The sequence below is a fragment of the Moschus berezovskii genome, chromosome 9 (assembly GCF_049115385.1).
Source record: "Moschus berezovskii isolate FMDL1 chromosome 9, NW_MosBer_1.0, whole genome shotgun sequence".
Taxonomy (NCBI): Eukaryota; Metazoa; Chordata; class Mammalia; order Artiodactyla; family Moschidae; genus Moschus; species Moschus berezovskii.
The window spans coordinates 83,581,775-83,598,069 of record NC_142468.1 but is presented as its reverse complement, the minus strand read 5'-3'; the positions used below and the strand labels follow the sequence as shown (position 1 = coordinate 83,598,069).

The 16,295-nt window shown below is 41.4% G+C and overlaps 1 protein-coding gene across 18 annotated transcripts in view; it reads right to left on the bottom strand.

Annotated features, from left to right (window-relative positions):
- The window catches only part of PDE8B (phosphodiesterase 8B), a 352,403-nt gene that overhangs the window by 180,546 nt on the left and 155,562 nt on the right, over positions 1 to 16,295 (bottom strand). The gene's annotated exons all lie outside the window — the stretch shown is intronic.

The following is a 16,295-nucleotide window of genomic DNA, read 5'->3' as shown; positions in this document are numbered from 1 at the left end:
TGTCATATTGTCTTGATTCATTGGCATCTTTTTGATTATGAGATGATAATATTATCACTGGTAATATTCTTAGTTCCAAAATTCATTTTTATACTAATATAGCCACTTCAGCTTTGTTTTTTAATTAGTGTTACCATGGAGTATTTTTTCTTACATCCTTTTCCTAGTAATGTTTTTGTGTCTTTATATTTAAGGTGGGTGTCTTGTTGACAGCAAATAATTGAATCTCACCTTTTCATTTCTGCCTTTTAGACCACTGACATTTCATGTATTTATTGATATGACTAGGTTTAAGTGATCAATTTCTTGGTGGTTGTTTCCCCCATTTTTCTCCCTTCTTCTGCATTTACTGAGTATTTTTAAAATACCTTCTATATCATTTTATTAGGTGTATTTCTCCCTTTTTTTGTGGCTGATTTACCTTATCACATTTTTTGTTCATTATTGTTCAGTTCATTTCTATTACCCCCGTACCTGGAAAAATGGCTCAAACTTAGTTGAGGTTCAATAAACTGTTGTTGAACAAACTGATAACAGAGCTAGGAAAAATACCAACTTGGGGCTCAAAACATGGGATGTTTTGGTTGACTGAATTCCTAATCAAATAAGGGTTATTCAGAAAACCACATGCTTCAGCTCTTTTCTGGCTTGAGATATCTTCCAAAATGCAGTCATTGGCTCTCCATGTTTACATGTTTAGTGTGCTGGAAATGACTTTTGGGGGCCTCCTTCTCATCTTTCTGAACATCTGCGATGTTGATGTTGAACACAGAAATGGCAGAGAAGGTACCGAATGGAATAAATCTTTACAGAGCTCAGGATACACCCTGGAAGTTATTTATTTAGTTTCTGTTTTTTCAAGAAAATCTTAATGTGACTTGCTTTCTCTACAATCCACCTTTGTCCTTGACACAAAGAGGGGAAAAAATTCTTTCAGTTATTGAAGACTAAAGCAGCATACTTACCGTATGGATAAAAAGAGTAAGAGGGAAAAATCAGTCCTGTGTCAGACTCACAGAAACCACTATAGGATTTTAGAAACGTGATTGAATCAAATGGGATTACAATAAGAGAAGTAATGCACTAGTAAACGTTGACGGCATAATGAAATTGCCCACACACTTGAATGCAGCCAGGGCATGACAAGCAGACCAAACAATGCATTACAATAGCTCCCACAAGGGCTCCACTTCTTCTGTGGTATATAAACATGACCTATCTTTGCTTTCACGGATTATTTCCAGTTTATGATTCTTTAGCAAAATCTATTCTGACAATGTGAAAAGAAATTGATTACTCTAATTATTAAATGATGAAAAATGGCATATAATTATAAATAACCATTCCTGTAGAGATAAAGGACACTCATAAATTTAAATTGTACCTTGTCTGAACCAAAGCTTTAAAAAAGTAATTAAGAACAAATACAGATCACCTTCTAAATCTGCAAATCCTGGTACAAAGAGAACCCTCTGGAACCTGGAAAAGTTCAAGTAATCAGCTGAACTAGCATTTTCTCTGTAAACCACAGCAATGACAAGCATCACTAGCCAGTGAGTGTTCTCACAGAGCTTCTAGAAGATGGGATGAAGGGACAGCAAACAGAGTCCTGGAGCGTCTGACTCTGTGGGGCTGATCTCTCCTACATGATGGGGTTCTACTGGGGTGACTGTACACTATGATTTATTTTAAAATCAGCACTGAGCCTGGGGGGCTGGGGGGGTTGGGGGTATACGTGCAGATGCATACATAGACCCACAGAAGAAAATAAACAGGAGTGCAGTCCTCCATTTATTGATAACGATATAGACCATCTCCCGATAACCACTGAACTCCTAATCAAACACACGCCAGGTCCTAGGCTGCTCTGTATCATAACCACCTACACCACCTATTCCTTCCTGGCATAGTCAAGCAGGCAACAGGAAAAGCAAATACTCAAATTTGAAACCAACAAGGAGATCCCCAACTTCCTGTGAACTCACTAAATGACTCCGAAATAGGGAAAATAAGAGCTAGCCTGTTGCTGAGGCCTAGAAAGCACAGGCCAGCTGAGGCCTGGAGTTCTTAAGAGGCGAGAATCGGTCCTAGCTTTGTAAGCGGTACATGACTTGGGGGGCAGGGGGTGCACAGGGGGCAGCCGGCATGCATCGGGACATGCCTGGGTGTGCATGTGTTCTGGGGAAAGGGCTGCATAGCCCAGTGTGCTGTGGACAGCCCCTCGATGTGAGGGCTTGCAGTCTGGCTGGACCCAGACGACGGCCTTGCCTTGGTCCTCACAGACTGGACCAGGCTGGTTAACCCAGCCACTCACGTCGAGGCTGGAGAGTAAAGGCCTTCCTTGCTCATCTGAATCAGGGCAGTTTCTTCCCATTTTGTGACCAAGCGTGGCCCCAAGGACTTCCCGGTCTCCCAGCCCTTCCAAGTCTGACACTGCCCAGGAGCCCCCACAGCCTCAGTGCTGAGGGCTTCTGCTGCAGAACAGGCGAAGAAACCCCACAGGTCCCGAAAGGGGACTCACAGAAAGTGGATGGGCTCTCACTAATGGAGGAAACGAAAGAAAACAGTAAGGAACAGGCGGACGCAAATTCTCAAAGTGCTGCAGCTAAAACAAAAAATATTTACGGAAACTAAATTTTTTTAACTTAAATTTTTTAAATAACTTTTATTCATCCTTTTTTTTTCTTTCAGTTTTGAGATATAATTGACATTTTTTAAAAGCTTTAAAATTTGATAACTAGCTGAAAGAGAATATTCACTGCCAGGAACAAAATAAGTAGTCTGGAACAGGAGTTGGCAAACTTCCTGTAAAGGTCAAGTTAGTAAATATTTTTGACTTTGTGAGCCATATGGTCTCGGTTGAAACTGCCCAACTTTGCCATCATAGCATGAGAGCAGCCATAGATAATACACACATAAATGGGTTTGGCTGTGTTCCAATACAAATTTATTTATAGAAACAGGCAGCAGAGTGGTTTTGGTGAGCAATTTGAAGTTTGTAGATCCTTGGTCTAGAAGGTCAAATAAAAAAGCTATCACAACACAGGAGAAAAAAATGAAAAAGAAATAGATCCAGATATAAAAATGAATAGTAATTCCTCTATACTAACCTTTAAAAAATAAAAACGAATTCCATACATGATAGCAGCAACAGTTATAAAACCCAGAAAGGAAACTGATAAATATTAATTATACATTTTAAAATTAATATTTAAACTTTAAGTAACATATAAAATTCCAATCCAAATGCCAACATAGATTTTAGGAGAAATGGGAGCAACTATTTTAAAGTTCTTATGGAACAGGACATCAGAATTGCCCCCAAAAAATTTCAAAATAAAGAATAGTGAGGGGAGATTTTTTCCCCTCACTATTTATAACCATATTATAAATGCACTGGTGACATGCCCATGAAGCCTGCCCCGCCTATAGCATAACTAGGAGATGAAGTAGACAAGAAACTTCAGCTAATACACAGGGAAGGAAACGAACATGTGAAAGTTGCAGAAACCTTGCCAGAGAAGAGAGTCTGGTAGTTACATCTGCTTCTAGTAGCAGAACAGATGAAAATTACCTCCAGAAGGAGTGTCCTCTCCTGAATGTGGAAATACTGAAAACAAGTCTGATGCTTGGGCACCAGGGAAATTAAGGGAAAGGGCTGGGAAGTCAGCGGGCGTGAAAACGGAGGTCTTGGAGACATCACTTCTAGAGGACAGGAGGTGACCTGGAGAGCCACATCCCCTGGATGCCTGATGGTGAAGAGGAAAAAAGAAGCAAGCAACAGAAATTAAGGGTCCTTTGAGAACAACAGAGATTCACAAAATCAGAAGACACACCCACGCCTCCCTCTCTCCCCAAAAGGCACCATTTATTAAAGAAACTACTCTCCTCTGTACCGAGAAGACACACACAAACTGAAACCCAGCGGGCTCTCACCGCTGCCTGCACAGCATCACCAGCTACTGCTGGTCACAGCCACACAACCGTGAGACATTTCAGGAGAAGCAGAGTGAGGCAGGCACACGTGAAACCAGTCGTTGCTGAGGAATTTCTAGTGATGAAAAGAAATTAATCCCCACTATGCTTCTTTGCAAGTTACACTGAATGTTCCAACCGTTATTTAACCGTATTTCAGAAGTACAAAGTAGACACAAAAGAAAAACAAAACAAGAACCCTCAAATAATAAAGGTAGAATATTAGTTCCTTTCTGAAAAACGCAGAAGGATGCTAAGTGCCTCATTACACACCTGGCTCTTTGCGGGGGAGGGTGGGTGTTGCTATAACAATACAATGACTAGAGAAAAGAGGGGGTAAAAAATCCATTAGAGATAGAAATCTCAAAAGAACACCAAACTATCATTCTTCCGAGCAATTATTTCAATCTTTTTAATGACTGAATTCTCTAAATTGGAAAGCGTTTATTCAAATAGTTCTGAGATCTTTTCCATCTACTTTTGAGACAGTTTTTCACTGTGATTCTTTCCTGAACACAATTCCTATTTACTTTTAAAATTAAGAGATATACAATGTCCAAGGTGTCTCTCAATTTCTAAAAACTTAACACTTGAAGTTCTTTCAGGGAGTTCTATCATATATAATCTAGTTGCTAAGCAACAGGATTCTTTTGGAGCTATAATCACAATAGATAAGGAAAGGATCTGAAAGGTACGTTGTAAAATTCTTCAAGTAAAGACAGAATCGTATAGCTCATTCTACTTATTGACTCCAAACAAATTCCCAATGCCATAATTGTTTTGGGCAACATTTTAGGTGACATGAATGAAAAAAATATGATGCATACTTCTATTGATGGTAACTAAAACACACAAAATATAGAATACTCGAACGTCTTCAGAGTCCTTTTTATTAATACAAGTATATTAAATCCATCCACTTAGGAGTTTGGCATATGTCAATTTAAATAAGGGGAAAATATTTTCTTTTCCTGTTATGTACTGTGTGACCAATGATATTATGATATCAAGACTGCCATTCTTGTAAGGTTCAACGTCAAATTTCACATCAGGTCTGTGCAATTAAAATAGCACAAGACCTCAAGCTTTTCCTCCAAAACTCTTGCTCTAATCTTTCCAGCCATTTTGGAGGATTATCTCAAATGAAAAACGTTAAAATATAACTGTTAACTGTAAGCTGCCTTTATTTATTTCAAATGAATAAAATAAATATATACATGGAGCAAGCTTCAATTTCTTTTTCTCTCATTGTTGGAAGATTTCTCCAAGAAGAAGAATGAAAATGTTAATATTTTGACTGGTTTTTGCCAATCATCTTTCAAGACTTAGGCTTCAGAGACAGTAATTTGGAATCTGAAGACGTGAAGGATATGTCTTCTCAACACCCAAAAATGATGTGTTGAGAAAAATATATAAACAACAAACAACACCTCTCACAGTCAATTATTTTTCTCTCCAGCCTCACTTGTATTAACAATCCATCAGTAATGGTGAAGAAGCTGAAGTTGAATGGTTCTATGAAGACCTATAAGACCTTCTAGAACTAACACCCAAAAAAGATGTCCTTTTCATTATAGGCGACTGGATTGCAAAAGCAGGAGGTCAAGAGATACCTGGAGTAACAGGCAAATTTGGCCTTGGAGTACAGAATGAAGCAGGAAAAAGGCTAACAGAGTTTTACCAAGAGAACGCACTGATCATAGCAAACACCCTCTTCCAACAACACAAGATAAGACTCTACACATGGACATCACCAGATGGTCAACACTGAAATCAGACTGATTATATTCTTTGCAACCAAAGGTGGAGAAGCTCTATACAGTCAGCAAAAACAAGACTGGGAGCTGACTGTGGCTCAGATCATGAACACCTTATTGCCAAATTCAGACTTAAATTGAAGAAAGTAGGGAAAACCACTAGACCATTCAGGTATGACCTAAATAAAATCTCCTATGATTATACAGGGGAAATGACAAATGGATTCAAGGATTATCTGATAGATAGAGCACCTGAAGAACTATGGATGGCGATTTGTGACACTGTCGAGGAGGCAGTGATCAAGACCATCCCCAAGAAAAAGGTATGCAAAATATCAAAATGGCTGTCTAAGGAGAACTTACAAATAGCTGTGAAAAGAAGAGAAGTGAAAACCAAAGGAGAAAAGGAAAGATATACCATTTGAATGCAGAGTTCCAAACAATAGCAAGGAGAGATAAGAAAGCCTTCCTCAGTGATCAATGCAAAGAAATAGAGGAAAACAATAGAATGGGTAAGGCCGGGAGAAATATCAATAACCTCAGATATGCAGATGACACCACCCTTATGGCAGAAAGTGAAGAGGAACTCAAAAGCCTCTTGATGAAAGTGAAAGAGGAGAGTGAAAAGGTTGGCTTGAAGCTCAACATTCAGAAAACAAAGATCATGGCATCTGGTCCCATCACTTCATGGGAAATTGATGGGGAAACAGTGGAAACAGTGTCAGACTTTATTTTGGGGGGCTCCAAAATCACTGCAGATGCTGACTGCAGCCATGAAATTAAATGAAGCTTACTCCTTGAAAGGAAAGTTATGACCAACCTAGATAGCATATTAAAAAGCAGAGACATCACTTTGCCAACCAAGGTCTGTCTAGTCAAGGCTATGGTTTTTCCCGTGGTCATGTATGGATGTGAGAGCTGGACTATGAAGAAGGCTGATCACCAAAGAATTGATGCTTTTGGACTGTGGTGCTGGAGAAGACTCTTGAGAGTTCCTTGGACTGCAAGGAGATCCAACCAGTCCATTCTGAAGGAGATTGATCCTGGGTGTTCATTTGAAGGACTGATGCTAAAGCTGAAACTCCAATACTTTGGCCACCTCATGCGAAGAGTTGACTCACTGGACAAGACTCTGATGCTGGGAAGGATTGCAGGCAGGAAGAGAAGGGGACAACAGAGAACGAGATGGCTGGATGGCATCACCAACTCAATGGACATGAGTTTAAGTGAACTCCGGGAGTTGGTGATGGACAGGGAGGCCTCTCGTGCTGTGAATCATGGGGTCGCAAAGAGTCGGACACGACTGAGCGACTGAACTGAACTGAACTGAGAGATCTTTAAAAAAAAATTACAGATACCAAGGGAAGATTTCATGCAAAGATGGGCACAATAAAGGACAGAAATGGTATGGATTTAACATAAGCAGAAGATACTAACAGGAGGTGGCAAGAATACACAGAAGAGCTATACAAAAAAGATCTTCATGACCCAGATAATCACAATGGTGTGATCACTCACCTAGAGCCAGACATCCTAGAAGATGAGGTCCAGTGGGCCTTAGGAAGCATCACTACAAACACAGCTAGTGGAGGTGATGGAATTCCCGTTGAGTTATTTCAAATTCTCAAAGATGATGTTGTGAAAGTGCTGCACTCAATATGCCAGCAAATTTGGAAAACTCAGCAGTGGCCACAGGAAAGGTCAGTTGGAAAAGGTCAGTTTTCATTCTAATCCCAAAGAAAGGCAATGCCAAAGAATGCTCAAACTACCACACAATTGCACTCATGTCATACACTGGTAAAGTAATGCTCTAAATTCTCCAAGTCAGGCTTCAACAGTACATGAACCGTGAATTTCCAGATATTCAAGCTGGCTTTAGAAAAGGCAGAGGAACAAGAGATCAAATTGCCAATATCCTCTGTATCATCGAAAAAGCAAGAGAGTTCCAGAAAAACATCTACTTTTGCTTTACTGACTACGCCAAAGCCTTTGACTGTGTGGATCACAACAAACTGGAAAATTCTTAAAGAGATGGGAATACCAGACCACCTGACCTGCCTCTTGAGAAACCTGTATGCAGGTCAGGAAGCAACAGTTACAAGTGGACATGGAACAACAGACTGGTTCCAAATAGAGAAAGGAGTACATCAAGGCTGTATATTGTCACCCTGCTTATTTAACTTATATACAGAGTAAAATCATGTGAAATGCCAGGCTGGATGAAGCACAGGTTGGAATCAAGATTGCTGGAAGAAATATCAATAACCTCAGATACGCAGATGATACCACCCTTGTGGCAGGAAGCGAAGAAGAACTAAAGAGTCTCTTGATGAAAGTGAAAGAAGAGAGTGAAAATGTTGGCTTAAAACTCAACATTCAGAAAACTTAAAATCATGGCATCTGGTCCCATCACTTCATGGCAAATAGATGGGGAAACAATGGAAACAGTGACAGACTTTACTTTTTTGGGGCTCCAAAATCACTGCAGATGGTGATTGCAGCCATGAAATTAAAAGATGCTTGCTCCTTGGAAGGACCAACCTAGACACCATATTAAAAAGCAGAGAAATTATGCTGCCGACAAAGGTCCATCTTGTCAAAGCTATGGTTTTTCCAGCAGTCATGTATGGATGTGAGTGTTGGACTATAAAGAAAGCTGAGCACTGAAGAATTGATGCTTTTGAACTGTGGAGTTGGAGAAGACTCGTGAGAGTCCCTTGGACTGCAAGGAGATCCAACCAGTCCATCCTAAAGGAGATCAGTCCTGGGTGTTCATTGGAAGGACTGATATGGAAGCTGAAACTCCAATACTTTGGCCACCTGATGTGAAGAGCTGACTCACTGGAAAAGACCCTGAGGCTGGGAAAGACTGAAGGTAGTAGGAGAAAGGGCCGACAGAGGATGAGATGGTTGGATGGCATCACTGGCTCAATGAACATGAGCTTGAGTAGGCTCTGGGAGTTGGTGATGGACAGGGAGGCCTGGTGTGCTGCAGTCCATGGGGTCGCAAAGAGCCAGACACGACTGAGCAACTGAATTGAACTGAGGTGCCTCCAGGTAAAGAACATACTTTATCACTGGAACCTGACTACTGCAATACCTTATCCTTTAAAATGTGTACCATTTGTGATAAGATTGCAGCATGCTTGGAACATTGTTTTCTTCATAGTTACTTTGAGCCAATACATTCATATAGGAAAATGCAAACTACCCTCGGAAGAGAGCCTCCTGGTGCTCCTACCCAGACATTCAACCAGTGAGCCTGGAGCCTGCTGCTCTCTGCTCCTTGCCCACTGAGTAGTCTACTTGCTGCCTTTTCTGGGCTTGTGTTTATAGAAAAAATCACTTCTATCATTTAAATGGTTTTTGCTCTCTAAAAATATGATGCTTTACTCAGTAATAGGATATGATTCATAAGTGGAGAGACTAGACTTGGTTAAAAAAAAAAAGTGACCTCAATGGAAAGGCTGAAAAAGAGAATTATCTACTCAAACTCTAATGCCTTTGAAGATGGCAACAGAAAACAACAATCGAAATATTGATCAGAAGCAGTCTTCTTTTCTACCAAAGCAGCCATTTCCCATCATTCAAAACCTTTTCACTCCTCAAAGGCACCTCTGCCAGAGAGAAGGATGAATAGTTACATCTACAGCTTCCTTTCAAATAAATCAATACAAGGCCAATCGCTTTCCACCTGTTCCTCAAAAAGGAAATGTGTATGGAAAAAGGGGCTCCTAAAAGTATCTTCCTCAAAACAACAACAACAAACACACTTAATTAGGCCACTGACCTTCTTGTATCAAAATCAGGAACTAACCATGGGATAGTAGGAAATTAAGACCAACTTTCCCAAGAAAGACAACTAAAAACACCAAACCCTGAAATCATCCTCTTAGAAGCCTCAAAGGGGGATCAATACTATGAGGAATTACCAGGTCCAATTCCAGAACGTTAGAACTCAGTTGGGTAGATGTACTACCAGGAGTATTTGCTGTTTAATTTAAGAGCTGTGAAACTGAGCCTCTTATTTTAACATTTTCAGAGGGAAACGAGGACTAATATTGTAGCATGTATATTATCATATGTGAAATGAATCACCAGTCCAGGTTCGACGCATGATACAGGATGCTTGGGGCTGGTGCACGGGGATGACCTGGAGGGAGGATATGGGGAAGAGGGAGGTGGGAAGGGGGTTCAAGAAGGGGAACACATGTACACCCGGGGTGGATTCGTGACAATGTGTGGCAAAACCAACCAATATATTAATGTAAGGTAATTTGCCTCCAATGAAAAAAAAATGAAAAAATACATAAATAAATAAAAGCCAAGGGCCACCAAAAGTGGAAAATGTCATGAACCATGTCCAGCTCACCTGAGGCCCCAGTGGGCTACGAATAGGGGAAGGGATGAACCGCCCTTGGCAGACTCGCAGGCAGTCTGCATCAGCTGCATCCCAGGGACTCTCAAGCCTGAAGCTCAGATCAAGCCGGTCCCCACCACAACCCCCTACCCTTGGCAGAAGTAAAAGAAATGCTCTGTGAAGGATAACCAGGCACATGTGATGATTTAAGTGAGAACCAAAAACAACAACAGAGACAGAGACACTGAAAAGAGCAATCACAGACCCTAACACAACTGTACTTACAACAGTCAAAGAAATGAAAAGCAGAGCCTGAATTTTCACTAGAGAATTGAAAATGGTTTTTTAATGACTTGAGAAAGAACCAAATAAAAATTCTAGAATGAAAGAAAAAAAAGAATCAAAATCTAGAAATCAGTGGAAGGATTTAACAGCTGATAACACCTAACTGAACAGAGAATTAGTAAATCACATGATGTCAGAAAAACTATGCAGAATGTATCATAGAGAGACACAAAGATGAACTTGGAGTTCAAGGACATGGGTGAGAAGTTGAGAGAGAAGCATCATGTAAGGAGGTCACAGCTGAGAATATTTTAGAACTAGTAAAAGACATCAATCCACGGACTCAGAAGAACCGACAATTCTCAAGCAGTATAAATAAGAAGAAACCCACGCCTACGCATTTCACAGTGAAACTGCAGAAAATCAAAGAAAATCTTAAGAGCCAGCCAGAGGGAAAATCATAATGACCTTCAAAGAAATTCTCAGAGTAATACTTCTCAGCAGTGATAAGGGAAGCCAGAGATGACAGGATGACACCATCCCCCAATAGTACTACTGAAAGAAAATGACTATCACACTAGTATTTCATATGCAGCAAAAACATGCTTCAAGAGAAAAGGTGCAAGCAACCTCAGTGTCCACTGACAGATACATGAATAGAGAAGCAGTGGTACATATATACAATATTATTCAGCCATAAAAAGCAAGAAATAACATCATCTGAGGAACAAGGATGGACCTAGGGATCATCATATTAAGGAAGTCAGAGAATGACAAATAGCACAGAAATCACTTATATGTGGAATCTAAAAAATGATACAAATGAACTTAATTAAAACAGAAACAGACTCACTGACAATGAAAACAAACCTATAGTTACCAAAGGGGAAGAGGAGAAGGGATGCATTGGGAATATGGGCTTAACAGATGCACACTGCCATATACAAAACAGATGGACAACAAAGGATTTACTGTATAGCTACAGTCTGCATCTTGCAACAAACTATAATGGAAAAGAATTTTAAACAGTATATATACATATATATGTATATATACACATATAACTGAATCACTTTGCCAGACACCTGAAACTAACAATATTGTATTCAGTTCAGTTGCTCAGTCGTGTCCAACTCTTTGCGACCCCATGGACTGCAGCACGCCAGGCTTCCCTGTCCATCACCAATTCCCGGAGCCTACTCAAACTCATGTCCATTGAGTCAGTGATGCTATCCAACCATCTCATCCTCTGTCATCCCCTCCACCTCCTGCCTTTGATCGTTCCCAGCATAGGGTCTTTTCAAATGAGTCAGTTCTTCACATCAGGTGGCCAAAGTATTGGAGTTTCAGCTTCCATATTAGTCCTTTCAATAAATATTCAGGATTGATTTCCTTTAGGATGGACTGGTTGGATCTCCTTGAAGTCCAAGAGTCTCCTCCAACACTACAGTTCAAAATAATCAATTCTTTGGCGCTCAGCTTTCTTTAGAGTCCAACTCTCACATCCATATATGACTACTGGAAAAACCATAGCTTTGCCTAGATGGACCTTTGTCGGCAATATAATGTCTCTGCTTTTTAATATGCTGTCTTGGTTGGTCAAAGCTTTTCTTCCAAGGAGCAACCGTCTTTTAATTTCACGGCTGCAGTCACCATCTGCAGTGATTTTACAGCCCCCCAAAATAAAGTCTATCACTGTTTCCACTGTTTCCTCATTTTTTGCCATGAAGTGATGGGACCGGATGCCATGATCTTAGTTTTCTGAATGTTGAGTTTTAAGCCAATTTTTTTACTCTCCTCTTTCACTTTCATCAAGAGGCTCTTTAGTTCTTCTTCACTTTCTGCCATAAAGGCAGTGTCATCTGCATATCTGAGGTTATTGATATTTCTTCCAGCAATCTTGATTCCTGCTTGTGCTTCATCCAGCCTGGCATTTCACATGATGTTACTCTGAATATAAGTTAAATAAGCAGGGTGACAAAATACAGCCTTGATGTACTCCTTTTCCAATTTGGAACCAGTCTGTTGTTCCGTGTAATGAAGTAATATTGTATTCAGTTCAGTTGCTCAGTTGTGTCCGAATCTTTGCGACCCCATGAATCACAGCATGCCAGGCCTCCCTGTCCATCACCAACTCCCAGAGTTCACTCAAACTCATGTCCATCGAGTTGGTGATGCCATCCAGCCATCTCAACTTCTGTCGTCCCCTTCTCCTCCTGCCCCTAATCCCTCCCAGCATCAGGGTCTTTTCCAGTGAGTCAACTCTTTGCATGAGATGGCCAAAGTATTGGAGTTTCAGCTTCAGCATCAGTCCTTCCAATGAACACCCAGGACTGATCTCCTTTAGAATGGACTGGATGGATCTCCTTGCAGTCCAAGGGACTCTCAAGAGTCTTCTCCAGCACCACAGTTCAAAAGCATCAATTCTTTGGCACTCAGCTTTCTTCACCGTCTAACTCTCACATCCATACATGACCACGGGAAAAACCATAGCCTTCAGTTTAAAAAAAGAAGGTGCAATAAAGATATTATTAAATGAAAATCGTCTGCCATAGAAGGCCTGCACCAAAGGAAATGAGTGTTCAAGCAGAAGAAAAATGTCTCCAGGTGGGAGAAATCTAAGAAGGAACAACAAAAATGGGACATGGGGGCCAACCTAAACAATACTGACTGCAGAATGCAGGGTCTCACGGGGTTCACGACATACTGGGAAACACAAGACCACACCAGCATGTAAGACAAAAGGGAGATGAGCCTTCCACGCTCTTGGAGGCATGAGCCACACCGATTCACTTCAGACTTTGATAAGTTACAGGGGCGTATTCTATTTTCTCTGGTAAGCAAGAAAAGAAACATACTGTGAGAAGGAGGGATCAAATAGTTTTTTTTTTTTTCAATGTAATCCACCTAAAAGAAGAAAGGAATGAAACATAAAACAGATGGGGCAAACAGAACAACAACAACAACAAAAAAGATAGATTTAGACCCAAATATAATCCGTGATTACATTAAAGTATAAATAGAATAAAAGAAAATTGGTATGGAATCACAGAACGCTACAATTCATGGTGGCTTTGGGGACGGCAAGCCACTCCACTATTCTTGCCTGGAGAATTCCATGGACAGAGGAGTCTGGTAGGCTATAGCCCATGGAGTCGCATGGAGTTGTACACAATTGAGTGATTAACACTTAGAATTGCTCTAAATTTCAAAGTTCCCCTCACTCTCCTGTTTAACCCTGCAGCTATCAGGATAACATGTACATTCCTAATCACGTTTTACAAAAAAATCAAGGCACAAGTTGAACAGCAAACAAACGGGATACTGACCTTGGCAGTTCGACTCCAAAATCCATGCTCTCGGCTACTATTGTTGGACAGCTTCCCCAGTTTCCAAAACCCCCTGTAAGAATCCATACTGTGGCTGAGTGACACTGCTACAGATGGCTACTTAATCAGGACTATCTATATTATGCACTTTCATACCTGGACCTAGAAAGAAAACACGTCTCACGATGCTCAGCCAAAATCCATTTGTAGAATCACGGTGTGTCTCCTCCGGCCCTGCTCACCCTCTCCCTGCACCTCTGGAGAGGAGGCTTGGTGGTTCAGGAAACCAGACTTCTTCTCTGGAGGTGTCAGGGAAGCTGGGACCCACCAGGGACCCCGCTGGAGAAGTCAGGACAGGAATGCTGTAAAGAGGCTAAGACCCCCCCCACACCCGACTCAGGCTGTGGACCATGGAGACGGAGTTATTGCTGGGTGAGCAGAAACCTCTTCTGCTTTCACTAAGAGAGCCGAGCTGATGAACAGGGGAAGGCACCCCACAACCTCAAGACGACTTGCTCTTTAAGCATCAAAGACGGACATTTCACCAGGTCTCCCCTCGTCATACAGCTTGGGGGCAGGAGGAGGACCTCCCTCACCTCTCCCCTGAATCCTCAGAGAGGGAACTTGGGAGGGGAGTGACTGAGCCCCGTCAACAGTGAGCAAGGATTTCTGACTCATGTGACCTTGTTTCCATTCCCAACTTTAAAAGAGAAAAACCTTGAACAAGTTATTTTACCACTCTCTTTATTAATTTGTATCTACCTCACAAAGTTGCTATGAAGACAAAAATACAATAAGCCCACCTAAAGAGCCCAGGGCAGAGCCTGACATAGCCAGGCAGACAATAAATGTGAATTTCTTATACTGCCTTCCAGATGGACGAGAAAGAAGTAGCTCATGGGTACACGCTTTTCCACTTAAATATTAGTTTCACTGTGTTGCTTGTGCTATGCTGTTTTCTTTTTAAGACAGAGGCAACTAAGACAAGCAGTAATTATATAACAGGGATGAGTGCACATAACCTGACCAACAGAAGGAACCCCTGTACGCATCTTTTTATACAAGTCCTGCACCAGCTTGAACCTGCTGCTTTTGTTTTCACAAACCTTCATGTTTTCCAGGAATCCAATCCAAGCTTGCAGACTCTTCAGCCAAACGACTTGTTCTGTGCTGGAATGCTTGCCTCCCTGCCCAAACTTAGTTCCTCTCATTTTCATCAGTGGAGAATGAAGTGCTTTTAAAGCGGCATGCTTCAGGTGACCAAGACGGAGCAGCCTTGACAGCTCCGATGTCTGGATCCTGCCAGTGCCTTGCCCAGCTCTTCTTACTCTGCCTAGTAACTGCTGCAAATGCGGCAAGCTGCCTCCCACACATTCCTGAGACATCCTCTACTCCAGAAAACGCTGGAAGGTAAATTAAGGACAAAGACAAAAACCTCAGTTCTAAAGGCTCCTGATTCTTCTTTACAGCACCTTGCTTTGAGCTCTTTTTGGCCACCTGATAGATATGACCAACATGGGTCAGAGAACCTGAACTGTGTCCTGAAGTTTAAACGGCTCTGCCGAAGAGTCACAGGCTTATGCTGGGGTTCAACTCTGCCACTCAAAACGCTGTGTGGCCTTAGACCACTTGTTCAAACTCTCTGAGCATAAATTTGCTTACCTTTCACCATAACATAGCAGGACTATGAGAATTAAGTGCATGACTCAGTTCAGTTCAGTTCAGTCACTCAGTCCTGTCTGACTCTTTGCCACCCCATGGACCGCAGCACGCCAGACCTCCCTGTCCACCACCAACTCCTGGAGTTTATTCAAACTCCTGTCCATTGAGTTGGTGATGCCATCCAACCATCTCATCTTCTGTCATCCCCTTCTACTACCACCTTCAACCTTTCCCAGCATCAGGGTCTGTTCAAATGAGCCAGCTCTTCGCATCAGGTGGCCAAAGTATTGGAGCTTCAGCTTCAGCATCAGTTCTTCCAATGAATATTCAGGACTGATTTCCTTTAGGATGGACTGGTTCGTTCTCCTTGCAGTTCAAGGGACTCTCAAGAGTATTCTCCAACACCACAGTTCAAAAGCATCAATTCTTCAGCGGTCAGCTTTCTTTATATTCCAACTCTCATATCCATACATGACTACTGGAAAAACCATAGGCTTGACTAGATGACCTTTGTTGGCAAAGTAATCTCTCTGTTTTTTTAATATGCTGTCTAGGTTGGTCGTAACTTTTCTTTCAAGGAGCAAGCATCTTTTAATTTCATGGTTGCAGTCACCATCTGCAGTGATTTTGGAGCCCAGAAAGTAAAGTCTCTCACTGTTTCCATTGTTTCCCTATCTATTTGCCATGAAGTGATGGGACCAGACGCCATGATCTTAGTTTTCTGAATGTTGAGTTTTAAGCCAATGTTTTCACTCTCCTCTTTCACTCTCATCAAGAGGCTTTTGAGTTCCTCTTCACTTTCTGCCATAAGGGTGGTGTCATCTGAATATCTGAGGTTATTGGTATTTCTTCCAGCAACCTTGATTCCAGCTTGTGCTTCTTCCAGCCCAGCGTTCCTCATGATGTACTCTGCACAGAAGTTAAATA